At 53.3% G+C, this 14,489-nt stretch overlaps 1 protein-coding gene across 1 annotated transcript in view; it reads right to left on the reverse strand.

Moving 5' to 3' along the window:
• CORO7 (coronin 7) overlaps positions 1-14,489 on the reverse strand; it is a 205,703-nt gene that overhangs the window by 171,832 nt on the left and 19,382 nt on the right. The window lies entirely within an intron of this gene.

The raw sequence follows: 14,489 nt of genomic DNA on the forward strand, positions 1-14,489 counted from the left end.
TAACGCACATTGGACTGAATGCATGGTTGGTGGGGGGGGGGCGGGGACCACCAGCCACAGAACAGCACTAGCCTGTGACCTCCACCCTCCTTGGGGCTGCTGGCTCCCATTCCCCTATGGCTCACCCCATCCCTTCCCAAAAAGCCCCCTAGAGGGGAACCCTGATGCAGTCTGCTTTAAGTGAACTGTGTGTTGGGGGGACATGTGGGGAGCCAGACTTTGCCCAAGGAGCCAGTCTCAGGGGGGCCTGCTCTGCAATTTGTTGGAGCGGGGACAACGGCCAGAGCTTCCAGCCCCCAGCGCCTGCAGCAGAGAGAACCTGCCCCAGTAGAGACCTGAGTCAATACCTGGATCCATAGCCACACTTGCCCTCATTCAAGCTGCTTTCTCCTGGCAGGGGCGGAGATGGGTCCCTGCGACTTCCCAAGGGTCCCCCGGCCCATTTTCTTTACTGACTCCTCTCCGCCTGCCAGTCAGAGCTGGCACTGTTCCAGCCAAGAGGCTCCCCCCTGGACTCTATCAGAGATTCTTCTCCATTGATTAATAGCTGGCAAGTCCTGCCTGCTGGGGGGGGGGGGGGGAGGCGCGGGGGGCAGGAAGAGGAGCGGGTCTGCCAGAGCCAGGGCAGGCAGAGAGTGCAGGGCCTGGTACCCGGGGGACCAGCCACCACTGCTGTCCCGAAGCACCTAGGGACCACGTACACCTGGAGGAGGAGGGTCTCTAAACATAAGGGTCACTTAGAGACCCGCAAATGCCTGGTCATTAGGCCCAAGGTAGAAGTGAAGGTCAGGGACATGCCCCCAGCCCAGCGACTGTCCCACGCACTTCTCTTGGAAAGCAGGGGAACCATGTCACACTAAGAGGCAGCTCAATTAATTCATAGAATATCAGGGTTGGAAGGGACCTCAGGAGGTCACCTAGTCCAACCCCCAGCTCAAAGCAGGACCAAATCCCCAACGAAGTCATCCAGGGTTTTGTCAAGCCTGACCTTAAAAACCTCTAAGGAAAGATTTCACCACCTCTCTAGGTAACCCATTCCAGTGCTTCACCACCCTCATAGTGAAAAAGTTTTTCGTAATATCCTAACTAAAACCTCCCCTACTGCAACTTGAGACTATTACTCCTTGTTCTGTCATCTGGTACCACTGAGAACAGTCTAGATCCATCCTCTTTGGAACTCCCCTTCAGGTAGTTGATAGCAGCTATCAAATCCCCCCTCATTCTTCTCTTCTGCAGACTAAACAATCCCAGTTCCCACAGCCTCTCCTCCTAAATCATGTACTCCAGCCCCCTAATCATTTTTGTTGCCCTCTGCTGGATTATTTACAATTTTGCCACATGCTTCTTGTAGTGTGGGACGCAAAACTGGACACAGTACTCCAGATGAGGCCTCACCAATGCCAAATAGAGGGGAATGATCACATCCCTAAATCTGCTAGCAATGCTCCTACTTATATACCCCAAAATGCCGTTAGCCTTCTTGGCAACAAGGGCACACTGTTGACTCATATCCAGCTTCTAGTCCACCATATCCCTTAGGTCCTTTTCTGCAGAACTGCTGCCTAGTCACTCGGTCCCTAGTCTGTAGCGGTGCATGGGTGCATGCTTCCTTTCTAAGTGCAGGACTCTGCACTTGTCCTTGTTGAACCTCATCAGATTTCTTTTGGCCCATTCCTCTAATTTGTCTAGGGCCCTCTGTTATCCTATCCCTACCCTTCAGCGTATCTACCACTCCTCCCAGTTTAGCGTCATCTGCAAACTTGCCGAGGGTGCAATCCATGCCATCCTCCAGATCATTAGTGAAGATATTGAACAAAACCGGCCCCAGGACCGACCCTTGGGGCACTTCACTTGATACCGGCTGCCAACTAGACATGGAGCCATTGATCACTACCCGTTGAGCCCGACAATCTAGCCAGCTTTCTATCCACCTTATAGACCATACATCCACCCCATACTTCTTTAACTTGCTGGCAAGAATACCGTGGGAGACTGTATCAAAAGCTTTGCTAAAGTCAAGGAATAACACATCTACTGTTTCCCCCTCATCCACAGAGCCAGTTATCTCATCATTAAAGGCAATTAGGTTAGTCAGCCATGACTTGCCCTTGGTGAATCCATGCTGACTGTTCCTGATCACCTTCCTCTCCAAGTGCTTCAAGACTGATTCCTTGAGGACCTGCTCCATGATTTTTCTAGGGACTGAGGTGAGGCTGACTGGCCTGTAGTTCCCCCAATCCTCCTCCTCCCCTTTTTTAAAGAAGGGCACTACATTAGCCTTTTTCCAGTCATCCGGGACCTCACCCCATTGCCATGAGTTTTCAAAGATAATGGCCCATGGCTCTGCAATCACATCCGTCAACTCCTTTAGCACTCTCGGATGCAGCACATCCGGCCCCATGGACTTGTGCTCCTCCAGCTTTTCTAAATAGTCCTGAACCATTTCTTTCTCCACAGAGGGCTGGTCACCTCCTCCCCATACTCTGCTGCCCAGTCTGGGAGCGGACCTTGTTTGTGAAAACAGAGGTGAAAAAAGCATTGAGTACATTAGCTTTTTCCACATCCTCTGTCACTAGGTTGCCTCCCCGGGGCCCACACTTTCCCTGACCACCTTCTTGTTGCTAACATACCTGTAGAAACCCTTCTTGTTACTCTTAACATCCCTTGCTAGCTGCAACTCCAAGTGTGATTTGGGGCCTTCCTGATTTCACTCCTGCATGCCTGAGCAATATTTGTATACTCCTCCCTGGTCATTTGTCCAATCTTCCACTTCTTGTGAGCTTCTTTTTTGTGTTTAAGATCAGCAAGGATTTCACTGTTAAGCCAAGCTGGTCGCCTGCCATATTTACTACTCTTTCTACACACCATAGAATCATAGAATATCAGGGTTGGAAGGGACCCCAGAAGGTCATCTAGTCCAACCCCCTGCTCAAAGCAGGACCAATTCCCAGTTAAATCATCCCAGCCAGGGCTTTGTCAAGCCTGACCTTAAAAACCTCTAAGGAAGGAGATTCTACCACCTCCCTAGGTAACGCATTCCAGTGTTTCACCACCCTCTTAGTGAAAAAGTTTTTCCTAATATCCAATCTAAACCTCCCCCACTGCAACTTGAGACCATTACTCCTCGTTCTGTCATCTGCTACCATTGAGAACAGTCTAGAGCCATCCTCTTTGGAACCCCCTTTCAGGTAGTTGAAAGCAGCTATCAAATCCCCCCTCATTCTTCTCTTCTGCAGGCTAAACAATCCCAGCTCCCTCAGCCTCTCCTCATAACTCATGTGTTCCAGTCCCCTAATCATTTTTGTTGCCCTTCGCTGGACTCTCTCCAATTTATCCACATCCTTCTTGAAGTGTGGGGCCCAAAACTGGACACAGTACTCCAGATGAGGCCTCACCAATGTCGAATAGAGGGGAACGATCACGTCCCTCGATCTGCTCGCTATGCCCCTACTTATACATCCCAAAATGCCATTGGCCTTCTTGGCAACAAGGGCACACTGCTGACTCATATCCAGCTTCTCGTCCACGGTCACCCCTAGGTCCTTTTCCGCAGAACTGCTGCCTAGCCATTTGGTCCCTAGTCTGTAGCTGTGCATTGGGTTCTTCCGTCTTAAGTGCAGGACCCTGCACTTATCCTTATTGAACCTCATCAGATTCCTTTTGGCCCAATCTTCCAATTGGTCTAGGTCCTTCTGTATCCTATCCCTCCCCTCCAGCGTATCTACCACTCCTCCCAGTTTAGCGTCATCCGCAAATTTGCTGAGAGTGCAATCCACACCATCCTCCAGATCATTTATGAAGATATTGAACAAAACCGGCCCCAGGACCGACCCTTGGGGCACTCCACTTGATACCGGCTGCCAACTAGACATGGAGCCATTGATCACTACCCGTTGAGCCCGACAATCTAGCCAGCTTTCTACCCACCTTATAGTGCAGGATGGTTTGTTCCTGCAACCTCAATGAGGATTCTTTAGAATACAGCCAGCTCTCCTGGACTCCTTTCCCCCTCAATTGTTCTCATCCATCCCCCTGCCTCCCAATCAGCCCCGCTAAGGGTGTCTTCAAGGTGTGACTGCAGCTCACAGACACACTGGAGCTAGCTGTCATCTAGCAAGGTCAGCTACCAGAACCACAAAGCCGCCTGTGGCACCTTGGCCACACCCCCCTGGGGAATCACTCACAGGGCTAGGCTAAGCTGCTGTCCCTGCTCCAGCCTCCGGTACCTGAGCTGGCTGGGTTAAAGCTGGCTTGGGGACGTCAACCCGAGCTGTGATCGTGCCACAGGACTGCAGTGCGGATAGGCTCCGAGTCCCTGAGGCCTATAGGTCTGCCTTGTTACCAAGCCACTTCACTGTCCCCGAGGGAAAGAAAGGGAACCCCAGCGGCCTAGGAAATGCTGTCAAAGTGCACTTACAGGCAAAATAAAGTGACTGAGAAACAACCTTAGAGACTAACAAATTTATCTGAGCATAAGCTTTTGTGGGCTAAAACCCACTTCCTTGGATGCATGCAGCGGAAAATACAGTAGGAAGATGTATACATACAGAGACCATAAAACAATGGGTGTTATCATACACACTACAACGAGACACTCTTCCTACTGTATTTTCCGCTGCATGCATCCAAGGAAGTGCGTTTTAGCCCACGAAAGCTTATGCTCAAATAATGTGTTAGTCTAAGGTGCCACAAGTACTCCTTTTCTTTTTGCAGATACCAACTATCACGGCTGCTACTCTGAAACCCTTCGTATGCCACTCCTCTGCTCTGGCCTGCCGGCTTCTGCCATATGCGGCAAGACCTGCGGCTCCGACTAGCGGAGAGGGAGCTGAATTTATCCGGCTGGCGTGAGGGTGTGCAGACCCCAGGGGCGCTGACAGTGCTGGTGCTTGGAAAGCTGCTGTCTGTGCTCACCCACACGCACGCTGGCTCTGGGGGGACAGAGTTCCCCTCACGCCAGAGTGACTGGCTCTCCCATGGAGCTAGCATGGTGCTCGTCCCAATCCAATCCCCCTTCTCGGACAGGCAGGCTTGGGGCTTTGATCAGTTTGGGGCCTACCTATTCCCTCTTCCCACCATCAGATGGAAACCCATTCCCTCACTCACAGATTTGAGGCCGGCACTCGAGCCATCAGGTCGGAGTGAGGGGAGGAGAGCTGAACGAGGGGGAAGCCACGCCTGCCCCCAAAGCTGCTAGGGAAGGAATTGCAGGCTTCCTCGCCTCCAGCTCTTGAGAGCCTGGCTGCGGAGCTCCCTGTGGCAGCAGCTCAGCGGGCCGGCAGGAGGACAGAGGGGCCCAGCACCCTCTGCAGAGGAAGGATGCACCTTTGGCTTGACTGTTAGTGTAATGACCAAACCCTTGGTCTGGGCATTATGCTGGAGAGCCCTGCCATATGCACGGGGGAGTGTGGTGACGGCAATCGGCAGGCTCAGCTTGACATCCCACATGTCCCTAGAGCTCCATGTGTGTTGGGGAACATTCCCATGGGTCACACTGGCCCTAATCGGCTCCACCACCCCCGTAACACCCCCAAGCACTGATCGCCCTACAAACTCCTCATGCAGGCCTGGGCCCCAGGGATCAAGCCCCTTATCAACGTTGCGCTGACAACAGCCCAGGATGATCAAGGACACTGCTGCAGACAAGGGTAGTGGCAGTGATTCCTGCTCCATCTCCGCCCTAGAAACCCTGTGTCTCCAGGCTGCTTTCTCTTCTCCCGTGCCCTTGGGGCTCTCTCTTATCTTGTTCCGGGAGAGGACGGGGTCTGTTTTGTCTGCCCATGTGCCCTGGCCTATGTCCAGGGGAACATGAGTCAAGGGAGGGAGCCGTGGTGAAGGCCAACAGGTGGGGCGGCGGGGGGGAGAGAAAGAAAAGAGCCCTCAGTGGAATCAGTAATAGTTCCAAGCACACCACAAGGGCGTTAGAGGTGCCAACTGGCTCAGCTTCTCCTGGCAGAGAGGCTCCCAGAGGAGGAGCAACTAGAAATGTCTGGACCAAGGGAAACTGCAGCAGGGCCTGGTTCTAAGGAGGCGGGACTAAGAGCTGACCTCATCGCTGTCACCTCCCCCACCACCCTGCTTCCCCTGCCTCTCAGGCATCCTGCTGGCACGGCACCTTGCAGATGATCCATGTTCCTAAATCACTTTGAGAAGGAGGGAAGAGAGCCCTGCTGCTCAGCTCATCTCCCTGCCAGGGGCCAGGACTGACTGCTCTCCACGGCTTATTGATTATGCATATCACCCTAGCAGGCCCAGGACACTGCAGGACCCCATGGCACTGTACAAACCCAGGACAAATCTAGGCTTCTTTTGTCAGTGTTTAATTTGGGTGTCCCAGGAAAAGGGGCTGCCAAGCCCTTCCCTGGGGAGACTATTCCCTAGCTCAAGAGCCTGGCTCTCATAGCATGCTCAGAGCAGCAGGCAGCTACTCCGTACTGCGAGCCAGCCACGATGAAATGGTGGATTCCCCAGCACTCCGGGCTGGCAGGGCTAGATTGGCTCAAGGGGCAGTACAAAGGGACATTCTGGCCCACTCCCTGCTGAGGGCTTGCGGGATTCAGCAGGCCCAAAGTTCACTCCCTTCTCTGGGCCCAGCCCCATGCTAGCCCTAGTGCCTGCAGGACAGCTTTTGCCTTGCAGCAGATTACAGCCTTCGACTCAGCCCAGCCACCCAACCATAGGATCAGGGAGAAGAGGCAGCACAAGGGGACCAAACACACACCACATATCACCGCTATGCCCCAGACCGAAGACGCCTGTCTGTGCATTCTGACTGAGCCCAGGGAATTCTTCCTCTCAGCTCTTGCCCTAGCCACATTCCTGTGGGACAGCAGCACCAGCAGGAAGAGGATCAATTGCCCCACAGCAACAGCACAGCACTGCTACCCAGCGGCCAGCAAAGTCCTACCAAGACTTAGGACTGTCCAGACTGGATTGGACCCAAGGTCCATTTAGTCCAAAAACCTGGCTCTGACAGCAGCCAGTACTTCAGGGAAGGTGCATGGAGCCTGGTTTCACATGAAGAGCAGACAGATCCTGTCAGTGCTTGGACTGGGATCCTCTGTGCCAAAGTGCTGCAAGTGAGCAGGTGATGTCACACCAAAGGCGCTCTTCTCGGTTAATGCCAACCCAGACTGGGCTACAGGCACAAAGGAGGGCAGATGGAGGGTCTGCCCCCTCCTGACCAGGCAGAGTGTACTGTGCCGGAGAAGAGATGCAAGGTGTGCAATCGGGCCAGATTCCAGCTGGGTCATTAAGTAACAGGGGAACTGGACTGCAATGTCGCTGCAATGTTCTTCAATTCCTGGCCCGAACAGTTGGTTACTGCTGCTGGGCTCTGCTCAGTCACCACCTCCCACCTTCTCCAGCCAAACCCTCGTCACAGGACAATCCCAAGGACACTCAGTACAGTAATTCCACCAGCCTGGTATTTGGTTTGGGAAGCGCTCTCTACCATGAGGTTTGTCATTATCACCACCAGGGGGCAGAGGAAGCTGGTCCAATGGGAAAGCACTACCCGGGTGGCCACATCTGTTCCTACCAGATCTATGGATCCCAAAGGCTGTTCAGACCTCAGCACACTGGCAGGTGCAAATGAAGCTTTCTGATGGCAGCCCAGTGCCACGGGACCTCTGCTGAGCTGGCAGCAAGGCAGCCAATAGCCCATGGTGCAACCTGCCCCCGCTCAGCTCTCAGGAGTGGGAACTCTTAAGGCATGCTTTAGAAAAGGGGCCTGAAAGCACAGTTGCCAACTTTCACGCAGTAAATAAGAACCCTGACTTTCACAATAAGCCAAAAAAAAATCAAGCTAATCCCATTTCAAAATAAGGCCAAAACAAGCCAATCCCTAAGAACCCCAATGCTCTATGTGACTAGATCCCCCTGGCATGCAGTCTGGGACTGTGGTGGGCCCACTGTGCACCCCTGACTCTCTTCCCCACCTTGCCCCTGCTTGCCAGGGCCTGATGAAAAAAAATATAAAATTAAAAAAAAAAGCAACAAGCTACAAGCCAAACAAGCCAATTAAACCAAAAACAAGCCCAATTTCTGCATTTTTTTTCATGGGTTTGGCATGCCTGCCTGAAAAGTGTCTTCCCCCAACCCTCCATCAGGCAGAGCCCCCCAGGCAGCTGAGCGGGGAATTAGCAAGGTTGCGACCCTACAAGGAAGCAGCCCCCAGTGGAGAGAAATTATTACGAATCAAGCTGTTCAAACCTTCAGAGCCTTTCTCCCAGCTGCTGAGGGCGCCATGCCCCAGCCTTCCCACGAGGGCACGGGAGGATGGGGGTGCGAGGACAGAGCCCCAGAGCCCTGGTCTGGAGAGACCCCTTGGGGAGCTCCAGTGATGGGGAGTTCCAGTAGTAGTGGGACATTAGAAGGGACAGGGCTGCATTAACACGTCCCCCAGACTGGCTCTGAGCGAGAGGTACAGTGCCAGGACCCGAGCAGCGCCAGCTGGCCCACCCCGGCTCTGCTAGAGAGTCGAGCACAGACAAGGCTGGGGTGCCCTGAAGGTTGGAGGCCTGCCCTTGCAGAATTCAGAGACCTGCCCTGAGCTGGGTGCTCAAGCCAGGCAGGGAAAGTGCCGCACAGGGAAAGTGCCGCACAGCCGGCCCTTCTGGAGCAGTATGTGAGTCACAAGCACCATCTAGTGCTCACTCGCCACAGTCCCACACCACCACCTTTTCCCTCTCTCAACCAGGATGAAGGGGTCTGCTCCCCCCGTTCACTGCAATGCCCCATACAAACCCAGCCAGCTCTGAGACACCTAGACCCCGATTCATCATTTCTACAGTGCCCAGAACGTGCCTGGTGACTTTCCAACACAGCTAGGGTTGCCAGGCACCTGGTTTTCGACCAGAACACCCAGTTGAAAAGGAAACCTGGCAACTCCAGTCGGCACCACTGTTAAAAGTCTGGTTGGCAACTCAACAGGGGCACAGGGCTAAGGCAGGCTCCTTACTTGCCCAGGCTCCATGCTGCCCCCGGAAGTGGCTGCCAGGTCCCTGCAGCCCCTAGGCCTTCCCAGCACCAGTTCTGCAGCTCCCATTGGCCGGGAACTGCAACCAATGGGAGCTGCGGGGGGCAGCACCTGTGGGCATAAAGGCAGTGTGCACAGCTGCCTATGTGCCTAGAGGCTTCAGGGACCTGGTGGCCACTTCCTCAGAGGGCCCCATACTCCATCCTTCTGCCCCAGCCCCCAGTCCCCTACTGCACTCTAAACCCCTTACCCCCCTGAACCCCAACCCCCTGACCCAGCCTAGAGCCCGCTCCTCCCCAGCCCCAGCCCAGAGCCCTCACCCCTCCCCAACCCCCGTCCCAGTCCAATGAAAGTGAGTGAGGGTGGGGAAGAGTGAGCAACAAAGGGAGGGGGAATAAAGCAAGTAGGAGGCAGGGCCTCAGAGAAAGGGTGGGGCAGGGGCGTTTGGTTTTGTGTGATTAGAAAATTGGCGACCCTAACACATCCCTGCCTCAGCCAAGGCTGAGCCCCGCTCTCCCCTGCCTCAGCATGGGACAAAGTTTGCTTCTGCCGTCCCTAGCAACAACAGCCAGGAGTAAGCAGTGCGTTTCTTTAGGATGAAGTCTCAATCTCTTCAGTGAATTGAGCTGGGCTAGAAGTCATGGGCTCTTGTTATTATGGTAGTGATGGGAAGCGCATTGTGCTAGGTGCTGTATAAATGGGAGAGGTGCTGCCCGGAATGCAGGATTGCTAGGTTCTGGTCATGGCTTTGTTACTGGCTCTTCCTCTGGGGCCTCACCCCGAGCAGTACACTGGGAGTAAGTATGTGTCCAGTCCACGTGCTGCTAGAGATCCTTGGGGGATGATGCTACAGATGGGCAATGTGTTACTCTGTCTTCTCATAAGAATGGCCACACTGGGTCAGACCAAAGGTCCATCTAACCCAGTATCCTGTCATCCACCAGTGGCCAATGCCAGGCACCCAAGAGGGAATGAACAGAACAGGTAATCCTCAAGTGATCCATCCCGTCACCCATTTCCTCTCAATCACTCTTTGCTCCATGCCCACAGGCACAGCTCTCCATTGCATTGCTCGGATCAGCCATCTCAGGCTGGGTCTGCTATGAAGATGAGACTGCAGGCTGGGAGTCCTTCCCATGCTCCAGCTCTGCTGGGGGTGTGTTTGTAGTCAGACATGCTGATGGGGAGTTTGTGGCACACTTGCTCCTGTGGGCCCTGCGGAGCCCGCCTGGCTCTGGGGGAGGAAGCTGGCATCTGTAGGGCTGGCACAGACAAAGACAGCCTAGCCCGGGTAGTGGGGAAGGTCAGCTGCAGCATATTCCTTCGCAGGCATCCACTAAATTCTCAACAGATGTCTACCCCTCCTGAAGGCAGAGGCCTGCCCAGGTGTCAGGGGGACACAAACAGGTCCTTTAACGCTGGTGAGAATGGAAAGTATCCACAAGGACACCCAGGGCCCTAATGGAGCTAGGGCTCCCTCCCTCAACACCTCTGCTGGTAAGACGAGCAGCTACAATCCTGCCCCAGACTGGCTGAGTATCGCCCGTTCCCTTCCGCACAGCTGACTGGCCAGAGCAGCGCATCAGCCCACTGCACAGGCACCTCGCAGCACGGGCCTGTCCCTCACTCCCACCCAATTCAAGGAAACCCAGAACAGTGGAACCAGCCGAGGACCTAGCCAGTTCTCCCCTTCATCTTCCAATGAGCAGCAGAAGCACTGGGGTAATTGGATTTCAGCAGGGGCAGCACAATGTGGAAACCAGGCCGGGCAGGGCCAGCCATCCCATGGGGGGAGACTGACCCAGTTACCCCTCCCACACTGTCCTCACAGGGCACCAGCCCCCAATGACCCCACCCCTCACCACAACCCCTTGGGGAAGAGAACAGGCTGGGAGGAGCCACTCACAAGCACAGGAGTGGGCAGGATCAGCCACAGCAGGAACCTTTGGGCGCCGAGATCACCAGCATCCGATGCTTTGACTGGGCCTTCTCTGTCCTCTGCTGCGGGTGCCAATGTCCTCCCCCATCTCCCCACCTGCCCTGTGCACGCCCCCTTCCCATCCTCCAGCTGGTTAGCTAATCACTTCCCAGAAAAACCCAGCTCAGGCTGGTGGCACTGCCGTACCATGGGTTGAGCATGTCAGGGTTTGTTCTTACAGCCTCCTTCCGCTCAGACGCCGTTGGTCTGGTCATTTTAATGGCAGTGTCATCAGGGCAGGGACTGCCTCTCATTGTGTTTGCATAGCTCCTAGCACAACAGGCCTTAAGCCTGGCCAAGGTGCCTGGGCACTGCTGGAATATGGTTAAGGATCTACCCCAGAGAGCAAGAGCGCAGGACGGGGGCAGGACTGTTTGGAGGAGCCAGGCAGAGTGAGATGTGAGGAGAGTTTGAGTGACACACAACGCTGGACTCTCCCCCACAGCTTGGCGAGGAGAGGAAGCGTGCGCTTGCCACCCAGGACAGTGGTCAGCAAAGACCCAACAGCTTTGGAGGAGTCTGATGGTTCCAGTCACATGCACTGGCAGTGACAAAGCTCAGTCTTCAGGGACCTGAGGGATTAAAGGCATACAGGGCCAGAGATCCGGGGTGAAATCCTGGCCTATTTAAACTAATGGCAGAACTTCCCTTGACAGCAGTGGGCCAGGATTTCCCCTTGCTGCTGAAGTGTCGTATTTGCTTCCAGCATCACCTACTAAAGCAAGGAGCCTGTAATCCCCCACACCAGGTCAACTGCTTCCAGCATCACCTACTAAAGCAAGGAGCCTGTAATCCCCCACACCAGGTCAACTCTGCCACAGCAAGAGGTGGCATCAGCCCTTCCAGGCTGGCCAATGGAAGCCCTGCACTCAGAGCTCAAAGGCAGTCAGATGCCTGCATTGACCAGTACGAGTCACGAGAACGCCAGCAACTTGAAAAATCACTGGATTGCTTTCACCGCACTTCAGCCATGCTGTCTGCAATCCTGTGGGCAAACAGAAGGGATGGGACAAAGAGCGAGTCGCCCGCCAGAGCAGCCAGGCAAGGAAGAAACAGCCCTGGGAACAGCCAATCAATGGCATGTGATTACCTGGGCTGCTATCAGCAAGCTGTCACAAATGTCTGACTTTGCCTTCCCCAGTCAGCAGCTAGAGCTAGAAGTCATTAGCCCAGCTGCAGACAGATTTGCCAGTATCAACAGGAATATTACTGCCTCACTTCTTCTAGAGGCACAAAAATGCAGTATGCCTGCAGTATCCAGGTAGCCAGGGAGAGCCAGCACCAGCCATGTCAAGGATCGCGCATACACTCAGAGACCATGGGGTACAGAAACTGGAGGAATGACTGGACAATCAGAGAGGGGGACAAGTTGCAGAAATATACTTTGAATCCAGTTGGTTCTGATTTTGGATCAAGAAATTCTACTTTTAGACCATGAGAGTTTTGTTCATCAGGATCTCAAACACTTTTGTACACACCTAGTAACTAAGTTCCCTCTAAGCTGTGGGGCCACACGGATATCAAGGGCACACAGGCAGAGGCGCCTCTCCCCTGGCCTTGGGCTGCTGTGGCGAGAGAGGGCCGAGGGGAGTCCTCTCACCCTACCAGAGCCCTGGGGCAGCCTGCATCCCAAACCCCTCATCCCCAGCCGCACCCCAGAGCCCACTCCCACCACCAGCCCTGAGCCCCCTACACTCCAAATCCCTCAGCCCCACCACCACCACATATCACCTCCATATTGGTACACATAAGAAGATTAATTCTGCACATGGATGTAAAAAATTAGAGGGAACATTGCATGAATTCTGCTGTTGGAAGCCAGGCAAATCAAGAACCATGGAAAATCCTGGGTGACCCCTGCTGACCATTCTGTAGCACTGCCTGACAGACTATTTATGACTAAGGCCCTTTTTGAATTGCAGAATGATTGTCAAAAAATTGCAGCCAAGTTGTGGACAAGCCATGGAAAATTGCAGAAAAGTAATAATGGATCTTATTGTTTGTGGTAAAAAAATACATTATTACTTTCCCTGAGATTTTTTGCTGTCAGCCACCTGGGAGGGCATGGCAGGGCTCACGCTGTCAAAACTGTGGTGGAAGCCTAATATCGAAGAATCTGCAATTTCCACAATATTGCAAGTTAAGTAGGGCCCTATTTATGACTGTTATGATGACATTAATACTGATTAAGTCTGATGTTAAGTGACAGTGTCTTGACAATATCTGGTAAATAAAATATTTAAACTCTTATTCAGCCAGATGAAGAGAACTACAATCTGCAATAGCACCATCTAGTGACTCCAGGAATATTACATTCCTACTTTACAGAACAAAGAATCAAGTTTACTAGCACCATAGACTTGAAAGAAACTTGGAGAAATGCTTACTGTGCACGGTGGTGCAGTTCTCTATACATGCTGAGCATATCCCCAGGAAAGCTTGTTTCTGCCCTATGCATAGACCTGCTGCCTGAAGGTTATATTGGTACCCATGCAACCAAGCCAGCTGTTACATAGCGTTAGAACATTGCACAGAGTACTCCACCTCCGCAGCACACACTGCTCAGGGAGCAACACCAAATCCAGGGTCACTCTCTGGTCTCACATTCGCCACCCGCCCATACGTTTGACTAGTCATTGCTGGCAACATATAGTACTACAGAATGCGTCATGCCCTCCCCTCCATTCAACCTCTTCTGTCCTCTGCAGGGATGTTGGCAGGCTTTCTGCTGAAGATTAGCCAGAATGCAGGTCCCACTCAAAGAGAGCCATTACTCCTCTAGCAGATGGTCCCTGCATCAAGCATTGCTCTGCAGAGTGGTACTCCCCTGCTACACTTTTCCCTCCAGACACCCTTATTAGGGAAGAGCCAAATTGTTCGTTAGGAAAGGGTGTGTTCAGATACTGAGCAGGCCTCTGGAGTGCAGGCCAGCCTCTTGTATTCCCACTCCATGACTAGTGGATTTACATAACTCTAAGAAAACAGCATCCTGTGTTAATGCAGGATCCCAGAGAGCTTACCCACCTCACAGGAATCTCTTAATGCAGCTGCCTCTAGGGTGGAACAGAATAGCACACAGCAACACTACATAACAGCCAAGGATAGGAAGGGACTATTGTACCCAGTTGAAACTGCAGGAGGAATTTAGGGAGGCAGAACCCAGCTGGTGATGTTATTTGAACAGGGAACCAGGATTAACAGCCCATTTGTGGCAAGGAATGCCATAGGAACTGCAGCCTCTTTTCTGTTAAGTGATTTCACATGATGAGCTAAGAGGAAGGGTAACAGCAAAGGCTGTCAAGGGGAGGAGAGCGGTGGGGACGGGGAAGATGATGGGTTAGCTGCTTTTGCTGTATGTTTGCAGGGAGACAGCACAATTGTTCATAACACATCAAGTGTTTTCAACCCAAGTCTGGAGGAGGGAAGCAGAAATGCTGATGACAGATCTTGGCAATACCACGTGGAGCAGAAGGTGGCACACTGATGGTGCTAGCCTCGTGGCTCTAGGAAAGGGGTTTTGCAGGGGTCAGA

This window comes from Lepidochelys olivacea, assembly GCF_965140295.1.
Source record: "Lepidochelys olivacea isolate rLepOli2 genome assembly, chromosome: 10".
In the NCBI taxonomy this organism is placed as follows: Eukaryota; Metazoa; Chordata; order Testudines; family Cheloniidae; genus Lepidochelys; species Lepidochelys olivacea.